The sequence below is a fragment of the Dromaius novaehollandiae genome, chromosome 1, assembly GCF_036370855.1.
Source record: "Dromaius novaehollandiae isolate bDroNov1 chromosome 1, bDroNov1.hap1, whole genome shotgun sequence".
Taxonomy (NCBI): Eukaryota; Metazoa; Chordata; class Aves; order Casuariiformes; family Dromaiidae; genus Dromaius; species Dromaius novaehollandiae.
In genome coordinates, this window is record NC_088098.1 from 37,299,695 (window position 1) to 37,316,662 (window position 16,968).

The 16,968-nt window shown below is 42.4% G+C and overlaps 1 protein-coding gene across 5 annotated transcripts in view; it reads left to right on the forward strand.

The window, feature by feature from the left end:
• Positions 1-16,968, forward strand: part of TPH2 (tryptophan hydroxylase 2) — a 97,613-nt gene that overhangs the window by 52,119 nt on the left and 28,526 nt on the right. For all 5 annotated transcript variants that reach the window (XR_010388410.1, XR_010388413.1, XR_010388416.1 and 2 more), the window contains exon 11: positions 15,202-15,397. The gene's annotated coding sequence lies outside the window, so the exon portion shown is untranslated. The remainder of the gene's footprint in view (positions 1-15,201; positions 15,398-16,968) is intronic.

Consider the following 16,968-nt stretch of genomic DNA (forward strand, 5'->3'; position numbering starts at 1 on the left):
TTATTTCCTGTGTAATTCTGAACCGATGTTTTATGGGTCTGAGATATATGCCCTTGCTTTGCCTGCACCGAGTAAATGGGCCCAAGCTTAATGAATGTAAAGCATTGCAGTGTTTACTACCATGCAAAGTCTAAAATGAAAAACAGCACTCTGAAACATTGCAGCAAATACAAATACCGAGTTTCATTTGCAAACCAAGACATGGTTCCTGCATTTCATTTCATTTATTTGGTAGAGGATGAAGTGGAGACAGTGTTAACACAATATATTGTGTTTTCTCTCTCTGCTTCTTGAGACCTGTTTAGAAGTCTGTTTTAAGTTTAGTCTTTCAACAAACTTTCAAGAAATAAGGTGTCTTTTTCTTTCCTCTAGTTATGATATCCTATTGCGATGGAGTACATTCTAGAAATTTACTGTACTGTAATGTCCATTTACCAATGTCCTGTAATGGATCACAGAAAAATTTTCACGTCTTTGAAAGGAGAGCCTGGCTCAGAGAGCTAAACCTGGTGGAAGCTTTCACATGTAGGGCTGCTGGTATAAATCCAGCCCAGTCAGCAGTTACTGAAAGCTATCACCAGCCAGCAGCAGCTTGGCTTCTGCCTGATGAACTGGTGAGCTGGGATTGCTTAGTTTGGAGAAGAGAAGGCTGAGGGGAGACATGATAACCATTTTCAAACACCTAGAAATAGCTGCAAAACAGAAGGAACAAGCTGTTCTCCAGCCTCAAGAAGTAATGGACTAAAATTGCAGGAAGGGAGGATTGTTATGTAACAGCGAGGACAGTGAAACTGGAGAGTAGATTGCCTAGGGAGACAGTAGAGACTGTCATATTTTAGAGAACAGTTTAGACAAATCTCTCTCCAGAATGGTGTTAGCGCAGTTGGTACTGTCGTGAGTCCAGGGAACAGGCTATACAACATCTTGAAGTCCCTTATACCAGCTGCCAAAAAAGGATTCGCCATGGGCTCAAGCCAGCTTGTAAAAGCAGTACTTGTGATCAGCCATCACGGTGGTGCCTTCCTCCAGCACCTGTACCTCTGCCTGTTCTTTTGGTCTTTGACAAACCCTAAAGAGTGGCTCTTCATCTTTCCATCTCCCCTTAGGGAATGAAAATTATCCATAGTCTGAGTGTAGCCTTAAATATTGACTACACTGCTCTATTTTAGGTTGAGCTTTAAGTTCATAGGCCTTATATCTGAGAGAACCCTGTGTGTAACTTACCTGCTTGTTACAGCTACCCAAAAGCTGGAGACTGACAGTGAGCAACCAGCATTTGTCCTTTTTGTAAACAAGGTTTAAAGCTGCTTGACATTATAAACAAAATTGAAATCCTATATTTCAATATATTTCATCCTATCTGAGCCAGTGTTTTGGCCTTCAGGAAAGCTGTGCTCCCTTCTACAGTCTGGAGAACCTGGAGTTCTTTCAAGCTCCAGAGCCTGAGTGAGTGCTCAAGCCACACGTCAGCCTCATATCTTGGTGACATCCAGGCACAGAGCAGTCTATTCTCCCTAACTCCCTCTGGTTCCAAGGGAAAGAAACCCTCTTTTATGCTCCAGAAGGGAGCTTTGGTTCAGCTCCCCATTGTAGCTGGCCAGGGATCTTGGGAACCACACCTGCTGTCCCATCCAGGTATCACTTCAAGGACCAGATAAAGATTGATGCAATGCTTGTTCATTTAGGAAATCAGCTTTTTCTCCGTCCAGGTCACTTTTCTTCTTGTTTCAGCAGGAAAACGTCTATACCTTTTCAGAAATACAGCAGATTCCCTTCAATCTCTGTAGAAATCATTATCATATTTCAAAATAATTTGGTTTTGTTTCAGGAGCTGCTCCCCAGTTCCCTTTGTTTGATTTTGTTTTATCCCTCCTGTTAAGAGGTTGTATTGCCAAGGGGAGTAATTCTGGTGTTGTTATATAATGGCTGTGCTCTGTGGTATCAATCACTTAATCTCTGGAGATATTTCACAAATTCCTGCCTTCTCAGTGAAGAACAGGTCAACAGTGACAGATTCCTCTTCTGGGCTTTAAAGTACATTTGAGACGTGGAGCTGAGAGAGATGTTTTGGTTATACTTGCAAATATTTATTAGTAAGGAATGCCTCTAGTTGATATAGTGAGGGCTGTAGAGATGTCCTTGGCATCCTTATTGGCAATTTCCTATAAATTAACTGAGCTTGGAGATTAAATCATGTTCTCCCAAGTTGAAATGCTGCATGAATTTTGCATTGTTTCATTTTGTATCTGGTATGTGGAGAAATGGTAGGTAAATACAAAACAATCAGAATTCAATAATGCCTATTCAGATCATTTCACAACTGTCTTCACTTTAAAAAGGTCCTCCAACACCTTAGAATAAGAATTCATATTTCTTTGCCAGCAGCTGAGATGTTAAGATGAAACTAAAAATAAGTGGTGACATCTTCTTGAGATTTGGCCTGGAGTGGACAGTTCAGGTGGAATAATGTGAAATCAGTTACATAGTCATGTGCTTTAAAGTGCAAGTGGTGATGGATATTCAGATGGACATTTTTTAATGTAGTCATAAATTTCAAATGTTCAGAAAAAATAATGAGGAAAAAGCAGCTGTTGCCACAGTCCAACTTTAGAAGAAAACAATTAAGTTTGCAAAGCTGCAGGAGGTGGATTTCAGTCCCTGTTCAACTGGCACATGGCCTGAAACACAAACCAAATACGCCTACATCACTGGCCTCTGCAAGAGATCCAGCATGAATACGATCCTGATAACAGAGCAACAATAAAGCGCTCCAGAGCCAAACAGCTCTGCTCCCCCACAGGAGACAAAGTGGTTGACTTGAGACCAGCATGGCACAAATCAAATCACTTTTATTCCATATTAAATCACATTTGTTTTCTGTTTCTTTTTCAAAATACCTTTTGAACTGTGTTACTATTTTATTTTTATTTTTCCATGATGGTTATAATGCGGATTATTAATTATGGAATGGTTGATGTTCTGGCACCTTTTTGCCTCAAGCTTTTCTTGTTGCCACCGCACACTCTACCCACTCTTGCTACTTTGCATGGAACCAGAGGAATGCTGAAAAAGCGACACGGTCTTTTCCAAGGGTTTGACAATTGAGGAATACACCTGAAATGCTACCCTTCTGCTGCATCCTGCCTTGTAGGAAATTGCTAAATTCAGAGATGTTAATGAGGCCGATTACTGGTAAATGAGTTTAAGTTATGCACACAATGGATTTGCCACCTTAGCAAAATTTGTTTGGGAGGATAAATTTGGTTGAATTCCCTTTTGATGATAACATCTGATTGATATCATAGGTAAAGTTATGAAGGAGCAAGCTTCTTGCATCAGAGGAGTACTGAGGAGTCAAAACCTCTACTGCTGCAAGAACAGCACATGTTCCAAGAGGCATCTGATCGCCAGTGCCCATCAGTTCAATTAGAACTAGCTTGAAATAGATTTCATAGTTGCGGGACTAAAAAGGACTACATTTTACCTCCACATCTCACTTCAGCCTCTCTTTTCTGAAACAGATCCATGTCTGCTAGAGCAGAAGCTATAGCTGTGAGTCTGGCCTGCAAGGCCTGCTTCTTATTTCATTTGCAGACATTTTTTAAAAGCCTCTTTTGCAACATTATTTCTAGAATAAAAATGCTGTGCACAAAAGAAAATGCCGAGGCAACAAAGTCTGATCTTTTCTGGTGTCTCATTGCTTTCTCACAGTGTTGGTCAACACAGTTAATACAGCCAAGGGAAAAATCTTTTGAGCTATATTATGTGATGGGGCAGAAGTTAAGAAATGACCATGGTCCCAGAGGAGAGCTCTTGTAGCATCCCTGTAGCCTCAAATAACCACTGTTTGTCTCACTTCTGTGGCTTGCTTTTTGCAGAGCAGCTCCTCAGGATTTGTCTGCCGGTGTTTGTGTAGCTGGATTAATTGCATATGCTGGCAGGTATGCAGGAAAGGAAGTACAGAGAAGTAGGAGAGTGCCGAGTATTTTATTTCATAGCTCTCCTTTCATACCCTTCCTTCTTATACCTGGCTTCTGCTTGGAAGAAAAAAAAAAAAAAAAGCAGAGCATCATGCCTGTAAGTACCACACAGACAGTAGGACCATCTTTTCCGGACCTCCCTCCCATTGCAGTCATCCTGCAGGAACTGTGGAGCTGGTCATTCTCAGCTGTCCGGTCTAGCAATCTCCACTCTCTGAGACCAGTGGCAGCAAACAGTGGATCAAGACTGATGTTTGAGCTCTCACTGTTGCATACACCAGGGCTATTTCCACCCAGGACTCGCCATGCAGAGAGAGGCAGCCTAGTGGCAGTCTCATGAGTCAAATACTGTGGTTACACACAGTTCTTTCCAGGATAATATGCTTTGTCTTGTTGCTGAAGTGAAGTGCTCCAGGATAGTTAGGGCTCTCGGTTGTAATAAAAAAGTATTCCTTGCCCTATTTCAGAGACAGAATTACTTTAAATAGCTTGCTTAGGAAGCCTGGTACTTGGGGACTATTAAAAATGTCAAAGGATCACACAGACTTCTTGAAAGCATGAGGACAAGGCATGGGCAACTGTGTGGTAACTGGAGGCAAGTATTGATTTTCTCATTGCAACCTGAGCACACAATCAGGCATACTAATGACATGGGGTTCGTGTGAATTCAGCTTTGATACGTCATCTCTCAAAAAACTCAGGAGAATCAAAACAGAGGCTGTTTTCAGCTGAATAGGCACAGAGAGCTCTATATAATTCTGTGTTTTCCTGCCATTACCTTATTTCCAAAGGAGAGGGAGAGCACTGTATTCATGAATGCTATGTAAAAGCTGTTGCGTTTTCACAAAGCAATAGCTTGGGTTTGTCTGAGTTGGAAATGAGAACCTGGTTAGAGGGAGTGAATTAAATCTCAAATGTAATGCCTCTGATTTGCAGAAGGGGAAGGAGAAGTGCTAAGTGAATATAGGAAATTGCAGCATTATGCGTTGTGAGAGCAATTCTTTCCATCCTTGTAGCTAATGGACTGAACAGAAAGTGAACAATTTGTTTCATACAATGATTCACCAACACTCTGACAGGGTTTCCAATTCTGAGCTCAGTTTCATATTCAGCTCCCTGTTTACTAGTGAAATAGTACAATTATCTGTCTACTTCTTACATTTTATAAACAGGCAAGGCTGAAGTATCTGAAAAGAATAAAAATAACTGTATAAATCCTGGCTGTTTAAGGCTGAAAGGAGGGGATATGCAGCAAGTGTTATCTTTCCAGTGAATTATTGGAACACCCCTCTAAAAGTGAAGTTAAATTTCCTGGGAAAATAGGCCTGAAGGAAAAAATGCCAATGGAACTCAATTTTCAATTTCTATTTAATGTTTTCCCTGTCCAGGTTTGTGAAGAGAATTCACAAAACATTTCCTGGTTGAATTCCCTTGTCAAATTGTCAATGGTAAAGTAGCTAGAACTGTTACAGCTGAATTGGCCACATAAAGCTCTGATGAAAACGGGATGCTTCTCCCAGAGGCATTTGGTAAATGTGCTAAGCTGCTTTACAAGACAGGATGACATTTCTCTGCCTTTAACCCCAGTTTTATTGAGCATAGGAATCCCTTGGACTATAAGGAGTTTCATTTTTTAATCTGGAAATGTTTGTGGGCCTGCCCTGGCTGCATACACTTTTGCTAACGGGATCAAAGTGCTTGAATGAGGAAAACTCTGGGAATGTCCTTCCAGGAGAGTGCAATTAACCACTTGTTAATATTGGCTCTTTGTGATACATTAGAGCTTATCAAGGCCACTTGGTAGGAGATTCAGGACAAATATGTTGTAAAAGGGTAATCCCTGTCCCAAAGTATATACTGTATAAATTTACTAGAGTTTTTAAAGTCCAGTGAGAGGCAATGGCTTGGGTGGAAGAAGGAGATGGCTACAATGGAATGTATTATTAAGGGCAGCACCTTACGTAGTTGAGGATTTACGAGTCTTATTTCAAATTATGTAGGTAAAATACAGAAAAACTAGAAATCAGTAGCAGCAATTACCTGTTGTGGCAACGTGTGCTAGGTAGTGATGAGACTGTCAGTTCATGGAAGAATCTGAGTGTACCCATTATGCTCACCATAAACAACAAGTATAAAGTTAATGCTAAAATTGCTTTCAGTCCATTTAAACTGATGGCAGCAACAGCAGTTGGCGTGGATGCTGAAATATAAGATGTTGCTCAGAACACAAGGTGGGCAAGGGAAGGGGCCTGTCTTGCTGGGAGTGGGACTCATCAGTCATAGAACGAAAGCAGAGCATGAATTTCACAGCACCTGCTGGCCGCTTTCTGCCTTCTACCTGCCCACAGTTCCTGTTGACACTAAGGGGAACTCTGCAGAGAGAGTTTTTGCCTTTTTTCCTATAGAGTATAACAAAAGGGGGACAGAAGGGTAGACAAAAAACAGCCTAGCATACTTTGGTAGAGGAGAGAGTTTTAGGAACATCAGTAAGAGGAGAGTTGGAGTGACCCAGTGATAGCGTGTGTAGGATGCTAACATGAAAAATGCCTTTCCTGTTAGCTCCTTATAAATCCTGAGCTATCAGTACCTCTTCCTGTACACAGGAGAAGAACCCTCCATGTGTAACAGGAAAGATAGCCAATTGCAGTACTACCTCCCTCAAAGACACTGGTATAGAGGAAGCTGCTCAGTGAAATTTCTGCTGAGGTCTCTGGATGATTTTACTGGTGCTCTTTCTGGAAGCAGTAGACTGGCCCTGGGTTTGCTGGGCAAGCCAGGTGTACTGTCTTCCTGCCTGGGATTTGCAGTGGTACAATTAATCTGCTCCTTGAGAGATCTGTAAAACAGAGAAGTGCAGCATATTCTTGGGAATACAGAAGTAAATACAGGATATTCGGGACAAATTCGACCTATTGAATGTTTACTTTAGGATGAAACAAAATATAACCCATGAGTGCTTCTCTCCAGAAAGTTAGCTCTGGGTAGTTAGCTCAGATGTAGCTGCCCACAGTATAGGTGTCTGCATTTGGTCAGATGGATCTCGCTCCATATCCTTCTGACCTTAGTGAGCTTCAGGCAAACCTTGACTGTAGTCTGTGAAGCCTGCTGTTTTGGGTGTTCCTGAAATAAATGGTGTATGGAGGAGCAGGAGGGATCTGCCAAAAGGATGACCATGCTGTGATGATCCTTTGCAATTTGGTAACTCTTTGAGCTAACAAGTGTAGATCACAGTGGCCCCCATGCTGTCTTAAAATAAATCTGGGGCAGAATTTGCACATAGCCGTTGTTGTAAGGGAGCTACAGCTGCTTTCTCTGTGGTTTCATTCTGTTACACTCAGTAGAAAGTAGAAACTCAGGAATTTAAAGGAAACCAAACTGGGAAAAAATGTTTCCTCTCTGTTGGTAAGCAAGTGGTGCCAGTGGAAATGTTCCCTTTCCAGCAGCACCGCGTTCAAGAGAATGACTGCTCCAGGTCCAGTCTCCCTGGCACTCTCTCTCACTCTCTTAGACAGCATTTATTCCCAGTGATTCTCTATTGCATCTGTATTTTCAGTTGCCTAGGGCACTACAACATAATGAAAGGTAACTCGTATTTCCCTTTCAGAAGATAGCTTCATATTTGCTACTACAGAAAGTACCTTTATTTCTTGCTGATTTCTGAAAAATGTTTTGTGGTAAGATGACAGACAATACATCTGCTTTCACACATTTGACTAAGTGCATTCAGCCTGCACATGTCCTTCGCTATCTGGTATTTCCCAATGCTGGGATCTGTAATGCCCAAAACAAGCCCTAACGTCTCCTAGATTTTTAAAGAAGATTAAAACAAACAAACAAGTGGATATCTTGTTGCCCTCCTTCCCTTCTGTGTTTAAATTACCATTTGCTGTAATTAATCTTGTGTTTGGCTCCTCAGTTAGGCAATAATACCGTTGAAATTTTATTTTTTCAGTGTGTGTGTGTATGTATGTATGTGTAAATTAAAAAGAGGCCAGATTATTTTCCAGGCAGATTTTTCTGTGGTCTCCTATGTCTAGTTGCTACCCAAGGTTCTGTAAAGTTGCATGTGAGGTTCTCATGCAGAAAGCAGAGCAAGGATTACGTAACTAACCCATACTGACTAGCAGATGCCGCGAAATGTTCAAGACTTGTAGTAAATTACAATCTGATAGTGTTTTCTTAGGTCCTTATCCACTCTGCCTTCTGATGTTTTCCCTTTGATACTCTGTGACCTTGTTGCGAATGCAGTGCCTTCTGCTCAGTGCTCAGATGGACAGATGGACAATGGTGCCAGCAAGGGTTCTCCATGTTCAGTCCATTAGACTCTCACTTGTCATTCCTCCGAAGGATGATACTGGTTAGCTAAAGCTAATGGTTTTAGACAAGTGCTTAACTAGACTTAAAGAAATACTGTCTCTGTGAAACAACAGTCTTTTGATAGATATTTAAAACTTCACTTTTCTGCCAGATGCATCTATTAGTAATTGTACTTCACCAGCTGATCACATCTCATAATTACAATTACTTGTCCTAGCCCAGGGAAAAGCTCAGTTCATTTGTCCAAGTATTGATTAACTGGTATAGTCAAGATTACTTTACTTCACAGAGGATGGATAACCATTAATAATGTTAAAATTACAGCACAGAAAGGATGGTGATGAGGGGCCAGATAGGGACTTCAATAGATAAGTAGACAGACATTATTTATATAATGTAGAAAAAAATTACATCCACTGTATTAAGGAGGGAGTTATTAACCCAAGGAAACCACTGACAATAATAAGCAGTTTTAATCATTTTGCTGCACACATGGGGTCTCTCCTGGTAGAAGTCCTTGGAGATGAGTCATTCTCTCCAGGCAAGGCCAGGCAGATATTTGCCGCACTGGCATGTTAGGGCAGAAACCGCTCTGCACATCAGTTACAGAGTGGGAAGACGCACTGCTACAGGCTGGCTGCAGTCTGAGAGATGCGCAGGTAGCCTGCAGCAGAAATTTAGCCTGTTCAAGCTGGGCCCTTTACCTCTGTGCAGGCTAGTGATGGGTGATTGAAGCTCTTCCAATTTTGGTATCCTGAAACCATCGAGTACAGCAATATTTGCACAAAGGATGAGTGTGGTTTTAGCACTCCATCTAGTCTGGTTAGGAAGGAAAGAGGAAGAGAGGCAGGGTTTTACATTCGTGCAGAGGGCGGCACTGGGGCTTTCCTTCTGTCCTCCCCTCTCAGGTGGACTCCCCCAGACTTCAGCACAGCACTCGCTGACCCTGCATAGGTAAGAGCTGTGATTCGGTGGCTGGCTGGATAGAGAGTAGCTCCATCCTTGGAGATACTCAAAACCTGACTGGAGATAATCCTAAGCAACCTGCTGTAGTTGACCTGGCTTTGAGCAGATCTCCACAGATCCCTTCCAAACTCAACCATTCTGTAGTTCTATGGTCAGTATATTTCACAAATGCTGATTTGTTGTAATAATAATGCCATCGGAAGCTTTGCCGTCTCCTTCTAAGCCAGATGTGGATAATACTGCAGATCACATCTAATTTCTGTGGTAGGACCCACAACTGTGTCTGCTTGATGTTTTCTTGTATGAACCATCTTTCATGCTGTTGCTTAATTACATTTGAGGCATTAATCACTGAGCTTTGTTCCTAACTGAGAGTCTAAGTTCTCTTCTAATCTCCCATAAGTGGACTAAAGCATTAAAACAAACTTATGCATGGAGGAATACAATTTTGCAAGAGAAGGCAGCAACTTGTAGCTCATTCAACTTAGTGCTGTAAGCCTGTTTCTGGCTTCTTCCTATCAGAATTCAACATTTCTGAGGTGCTCAGTCTCTGCAGACTGAGTCAGAGTCTAACAGCCCCTGCAGCTCAGCTAAGAAATCCTGTGTAGATCATCCCACTGTGGACAAGCATCAGAAGAACTTTCTCAGCTCTTTAGGTGTCAAATGCAAGAATCCAGACCAAGTTACTCTGCGCTGGTCTGAGGGTGCTGGCTTTGTGGTTGAAGTATGACTTCAGAAAATTCTTATCTGGAGCAGATAAACTCATATTCTCAGTCTCTTTGACCTCATTATGCAGACTTCACCTAATTTCAAGGATCTGTTCCCAAATCAGTTTCAAAACATGGTCAGTTAATCTGCTGTTCATCCATTACACAGGACAAATGTGACCATTCCTGTTGAATAGTAATTGCCCATAGGTGGTGGGTATGCTTGTACTCCATCATTCAGCCCATTCTTCCACCTTGTTCTGTATTCCCACGTTTTTATGTAAATACCTGGTTATCTCTGTCCCTGTATGTTTGGGCAGTGTTTCACCCATCTGATAAGGCTGGAGGGATTCACCCTTTGCCATGTACTTTATATTCAAACAAACTAGGGGTTAATTTGGTGCCAAGAGAACAGCTTTTAATTCTCTTTCTCAAGGCATTAAAATACCAACATTAACTTGCTATGCTCAGCTCTCAGGGTCTACAAGGAGATGGTGTGAGCAAATTTGATAGCAGTTATAGTGGCACATGAATGTAAATCAAGTAGAGAGTTCAGCAAAGGGAACCTGAAGCTAAGATGATGTGATGCTTTCCAAAAGAAAAATGAACCAAATTAAAATTAAACTCAGGCTACATTTTTTGTTCTCACAGTGCTGATAGCTTGGGTGTTTGATCTGAATAGTGCAGGTGGGTTGTTTGGAAATAGTAGATCATTAGTTTTTTTGTTAATTGAAAATGCAGAGGGCTCTTATGGCCCAGTCTGAAATGCAAACTCCCTTCTTTGCCAGTGCAAATCTTGACATTCATTTGATTTGTTTCTACTGGTGACCTGCATTCCCGTCCTCCCCTCTCTTTTCCTTAAAGTTCTCCAAAAAGATACAGCCCCTCATTTTTGATGATTTGGGTGCATAATCCAGAGGTGTCCTTTTTATATACAAACGGAAGTGAAGAATAGCGAAAGGTAGATGAACAATAATCTCTCCTATTCTCAAATACTGATTGTATGCCCTCTCTTTACCTCTGCGATCATCAATGCAAAAGCTTTGTTAGATTTTATGGAGTACTTGGAAAAGTCAAGAAGTTCCAGAGATTTTTACCTTTCTGTTAAAGGTAAATATCTCAAAGCTTAGAGGCTTCTTCAGCAAAATCATTGCAAGCAGCTCCTTCTCTTCCTTAAATTGGCAAGGCAACAGCGTGTGCTCATCCCCTGAGTGCCACTGTGACAGTCTGATCACCTGGGGAGACAAGTGTGTCTCAGACAAGCAGATCCCAAGCCATTTTGGTAATTATAGGTGAAAACTAACAGCTCACCAGTGCAGATCCTTGAGCGCCCAGGGCTTGTGCTCACAGTAGGAGCCTGCACAGAACAAATTGCTGCATTCAGCCCCAGCTTGTCCAGGGGATTCCAGGGGACTCCCTGGGTAGAGCGTGTTGTAAATAGAGTAATCAGGAGGTAATAAATGTGATGGACAGTCTTTTGCAAGCTCTTGACCAGCTGGTGTTGAGAGACCCCATGCTAGCTAATGCAGCTACATGATTGTCAGGTGCTGGCTGGGCATCAAACTAGACCTTCAGGTTGCAAACCACAGTAATGCTCCTTCTATCCAAAGGTTGTTTTTAATGTTCCTTGATTGCTTCTCCCAATAATAGTTTCATCTTCCACCAGCCTAATCTTGCCTGCTTGCTAGCCTTCACCAGGCACTGAGTAAAATATTAGTCTCATTATGGGATGGAGAGGTACTTACTGTTGACCTTACTGTCACCAGTATCAGATACGATGTCAGGCTGTCAATATTCTGTCCTTGCAAGAATTAGTTAAAGTGGTAGCCAGATGGTAGCATCCATGTCTCCATCAAATCTTTCCCTGAATCTAAGGGTCAGTGCCAAGATATAGGGACTGAAAGTGTAATTTAGGCAAAGTGTAGACACCTAAGTCCAAAAGCATGGAAAATGCCAGCTCCTTTACTGCTTACCCCCTAGAGATATTTGAACTCTTAAAGTGCAGCAGTGTTTGACTCTGGCATTTCCCAGTGCCTAGATCTCTGTAAAAACCCAAAGGTACCATTGTCAGGAATAGTCTGACTCTGATTTCCAATTAGGTATTTCCCTGAGCAAGTCTTCTGAAAGCTATGATCGAGTTGGTGTTCTCTGTTGGAACCTGGAGGACTAATTTCACAAAATTAGAAGCATGTGATCTGTTGCTTTTACTACACAGACAGGGAAAGTTCCCTCCCTCTTGCCCCAAAATACAGGATCCAGCTGGGTGCAGAACTCACCAAAGGTGTAAGACAATTTAGATCAGTGCCGTCTCCTGCCTGAGAGTGGAGCCCAGCATCTCCCGGAGGTTTCCCAGTCACCACTCTGTGGTGAGGAAAGGCTCGTCTCTCCCCCAAATTATGGCTCTTTGCATCATAAACTGGAGGGTACAAGATGAAGCCTTACTGGTAGGGAGAAACATAGTTTGATTTCACCTCTTTTCTCTAAGACAGTTAAAACTCCTGAATACATTTTAGATCCTTATCAGTTATGATTCCTGAGATAGCGGAAAACCAATGCTAAAATAGTGTTTTTTGAATTTTAGATTCCAGGATGAATTTGCAGGACAAGCAGTCTGGGAAAAAGAAATGATTTTTTTTTTTTTTGACTTTTAAATTGAAGTGAGTTGATCTGGAAGTCTGTGGAGAAATTGTAGCTATGGATTCTGACCATGCTATTTTTTGCAGAGATAATTCTCAGACTAGAACTGCTCTTAAATGAATACTAACTTGTAAAGATGAGAACATGGATAGGAGCTATGTGGAAAAGTTAATTTAGCTTAAAGTGCAGTTTTTCCATGTAATTGCATGTAAAATATCTTCCCTGTGTCCAAGATCCAAGCTATTTGATGAAATAACAAGACTGGCATGACTGAGTCATAGAGTACCAAATCTAAGCTTTTGTTAAAATGAGTGAATTTCTAACCCTTTTGTTTGCCAAGAAAATCTTCCCACCATGTAATTAGCCTAATGTTGTCTGTCTGAGTCTGCAGATAGCCTTAGCAGAAAAGTGTGAACCTTTCCACCCCGTTCATCTCAATGAAGTGCCACCTTCACACTCCTTGGTTTCACCCAATGTCAGTGCTACTTGTTTTATTGCTGAGTGTTTTATCTGAAGGTTTGGAAGGGGTTGCTGTGCTGGGACATGCAGGGAAGGAAAGGCAAAGAAAAGAAGAGAGATGTTGTAGAAAGAAAAGAAAAAGAAGGAAGAAGAAAGAAAACAAACTACACTGGTCCTGAAGATGAAAATGTTTTCTCTTAAGAACACTTGCTGTGATAAATAAAACACTTAACAAATGAAACCTAAAAGTTTAGGTTGCTCCATAAAGGACATCTCTGAACTGCAAGCAGTGCACATTTGCCACAGATAAGATAGTGGCTGTGTAGTTCAAGAGACTGTCCTAAATCCCCTCATTTTTTTACTCTGTGAGTTAGAATTACAGGTAGATTTTGGCTTTTTCCACTGAGTTTTACTGTGCACTGCAAATGGAATACTTTGCAAAATGTGGCCTCTTTTACCTTATTAGTGACTTATTATATTAGTCACTTATTAGTGACTGAGATAGGATGTAGATTTTGAAAAACATACTCTCAGATTATTTGAAATTTATGGTAGAGGCGCTGTGTGTGTTTCGAGGGGAAGGGGCAAATTCCTGGCAACAGGCAAATGAGGGTTGCCAAATGATAAGTGCAAAAAGGTCTGTGAGAAGAATGTAATGATGCTGAAAGGCACAAGGAGTGCATATACCCTTCTGTACATAGATATGAATACACATTAGATCTAGCGAGATAGCCTAGACCTCTGACAGATGGAGCTGGGATGGGGAGAAGTAGCCAACTGCACTTCAGTTCTAGCCAGGGGAGATGCTGTAGTCGAAAAACCACTTTCTTACGGCGTTCAAACTCAAGACAAGGCACCGGAGAGGTACAACACCGGGTGGTACAGGAGGGCATGTGCAACCCCCTTCCCAGTGCCCCAGCAGTGGTGGGGAATGGGGACAGATATGGCCTGGGATCAGGCACACAGGAAGGGAGACTGCGAAATCCCTCGGGGAAAACAGTGCCTGAAGGAGCTCTGCTCCCTCTCTATAATTTTGACACTGCCCCTCTTCATATTCTGCCAGCCAGACAGCAGCCCACGTCCCCAGGGCTGGCTGCTGCTGTCCTGCTGCGCTGCACGGAGGGGACTAAGCCTGTCACGTTGCATTAGCTGTCCTCTGCATGCGGACTATGGGACTGGACCTCTCAAGGGACTGAAGAGCAGCTCTGGCCCCTTCCTGAGTGCTGGTCATGCTCAGGTGCAGGGTCGGTCGCTGGCCTTGCCTGGAAGCACCCCTGCAGGCACTGCCTGGGGCAGTGGGGTGGGGGGGTGCCTGGGGGTTTGGGGCGCTTCCAAGGCTTCTTGGACTCAGCTCCCTGCCAGCAGACACTGGAGGTCTGCCCGACTTGTCCTTAGCAACCTCCCCTGAAGGCAGCCCCTCCACCTGTCCCACTGCTGCTGAAGCTGGAAAGCTTCCCCTTTTTCTTTCCTCCAAAGTAGGCTGGTTGCCTCCTGTCCTGCTTTAGTAATCCGAGCTGTCTTAGAGAGAGGTGTGAATGGATATGTATAAATATCCTGAGAGCTGCTAAGTGGAGATGTCGGCATAGGCATTGACTTTGTCTCTCCCTAAATGTGTTACGGTGGGGTGGAGGTGAAAGTTCAAGTCTTGTGCTGTCTGCCCTTTAGCAAAAGAGCCTAAGTTTGCTTATGGCTTCCGCGCCATCACGCTGGGTCCTTCCCCACTCAGGTGCTTTTGCGGAAGACCTCATCTGCTCTGCTGTCCCCTGCTTTCCCCCTACCTTTCCCCAGCGGGTTTTCAGGATGCTGTAGTCAGCCGTTCTTCTCCCCATCGTGTGGATGGGACTCTCCATTCTCAGTTCCATTTTTTTCTAAGCCCCTCTCATGGGCTGAGGTCAGGGTGAAAGAGATGTGGCCAGTTTTGGTGGTTATTACTCCTGCAATGTCTTTTCTCCAATGTTGCAGGTGTGAATACTGTAGTTTTGTGTGTTCAAGCTTAGACACCTTTGTTACAAACTCTGATGAACCAAGGTTCCCCTCCATGTTGCAGAGGAAAATTCAAAGGTATGCTGGAACATGTTTGGCTTTCTTCTTTTAAACATAACCCCAAAATGTGATTTTTTTCACCTCTCTTTCAGTGCTGTAGCCTTTTCACACCTCACCACTTAAGGCCCCCATTAGATTCACTAACTAGAGTCCCTGCTTCTTTGGAGAAGAGGTGATTAAAAAGACAGAGAAATGCTGAAGGGGCAATGGCGGATACGTGAGAGCTCCTGCTTCTCTGTCTCTAGGTGAGACGCCGGAGGAAAAGGCATCAGTTGAAGTCAAGGAGAGGTAAGGAGGGCCTGCGGGGTAGGGCGTGAGTGCTGTCAGAGTCTGTCCTTCACTGGCTGAATGAACAACCTAGCATAGCAATAACAATAAATAATTTTATGAGGAGCTAGATAAGCTTTTAAGGGGAAAAATGGTAGGGGGTGTAACTACAAATTGAGGAGGAAAGCAGCTGAGATGGGTTTCCCTGTTGCTTTCTGTCTTCTATTTGGCAGCAGCTTGTTTGTGAAAAAAGCAATCAACGGTAGTTTATGATGCTAAGACATTTCTATGACTTGCACTCAGTGAAAATCATTGATGTTTCTGCTTTAACTAGATTTTGCTTCTTGCAGTTGAAAGCATTGCACTGCCTGAAATCCTGTTTTGTTAAACCTGGCAATGGGTAAAATAACAAGTTCCTTAAAAAAAATTCCTCTGGGGTTGAAGGGGGAACTACTCATTACCTCTGCAATTAGCAGGAAAGCTCCTCCTTAAAGAAACTCTCAGTCCCTTCTGATTCCACATGTCAGAGCTAGCTGCTGTACCTAATCACCAGGTGCCACTCAGATTGTAGACTGTCACCATTTAATGCATATTGTGGAAAACTCTGATTATGTGTCGCAGTGAAGCACTCTGAGAGCCAGGCCATAAATATTTCCATCAACTTGTCTCTCTCCACTATCCCCTGGACTCCACTTCCTGAAATACAGCTCAAAATGCAGTTTGAGTTTTTATTTCTGTGAAATTGGCCCATATGCAAAGAGCACGTTACCTTGGGAACAAGGTAAATGATAATCTGGACTTATTCTGTTTTTTTTTCTCCCTTTATTTTATGATGAAAATGTAAGATGTTGTGAATGGTTCATCGTAACATATGCCATCAGAAGCATGCCAAAAATAACAATCTGAAGCAGCACACGGTATGCAATGCTTGCATACTTCTCCGAGAGTTAGAGAGATCATTGAAACAACACATGTCAGATGCGATTACTGTCAGATTGTTGGGGCCATCTGTTAGAGCCCAGGATCAAGACCTGCTGCTTTCCCTGGAACAGCAGCTCCACAAAGGACTGTGGCAAATTTAGCTAAATCCGCTTGGCCTGGAGAGTTCATCTGAGGGGTTTGCTTGTTTTATTTCAAGATTTCATGAGGGATAAAATGAACAGTATATTTTGGATATTGCTCCAGGGGAAATCTGGGAAAAGGCTATAATTCTTTTTTTTTCTGAGGGAGTGTATAACAGGTACAACAAGATGAGGGCTAAAGTGCCAGGAAGGGAGGTGTACATTTACACCCAGTAATGGGCTTCTTGGGAAAACATCTCCATAAATAAGGTACATACAAATGTGTACATGCTAATAAATGATAATTTGATAGCAAGCTGCAGTTGTATATGACAACTCATTAGTGCAGCTGACTACACACACATACATTTGCAAAGGCAAAGCAAAAATTTTTGAAGTTGCGTATGGAATTTGGATGCCAAATTCTCTTCGTGACCTTCAAAATCTCAGCTAGAATACCTATAAATCTGCTGTTATATAAAAAATGAAGTTCTATTTAAGTTGAATCCACAGGGAGTTTTGCAGCAGTGG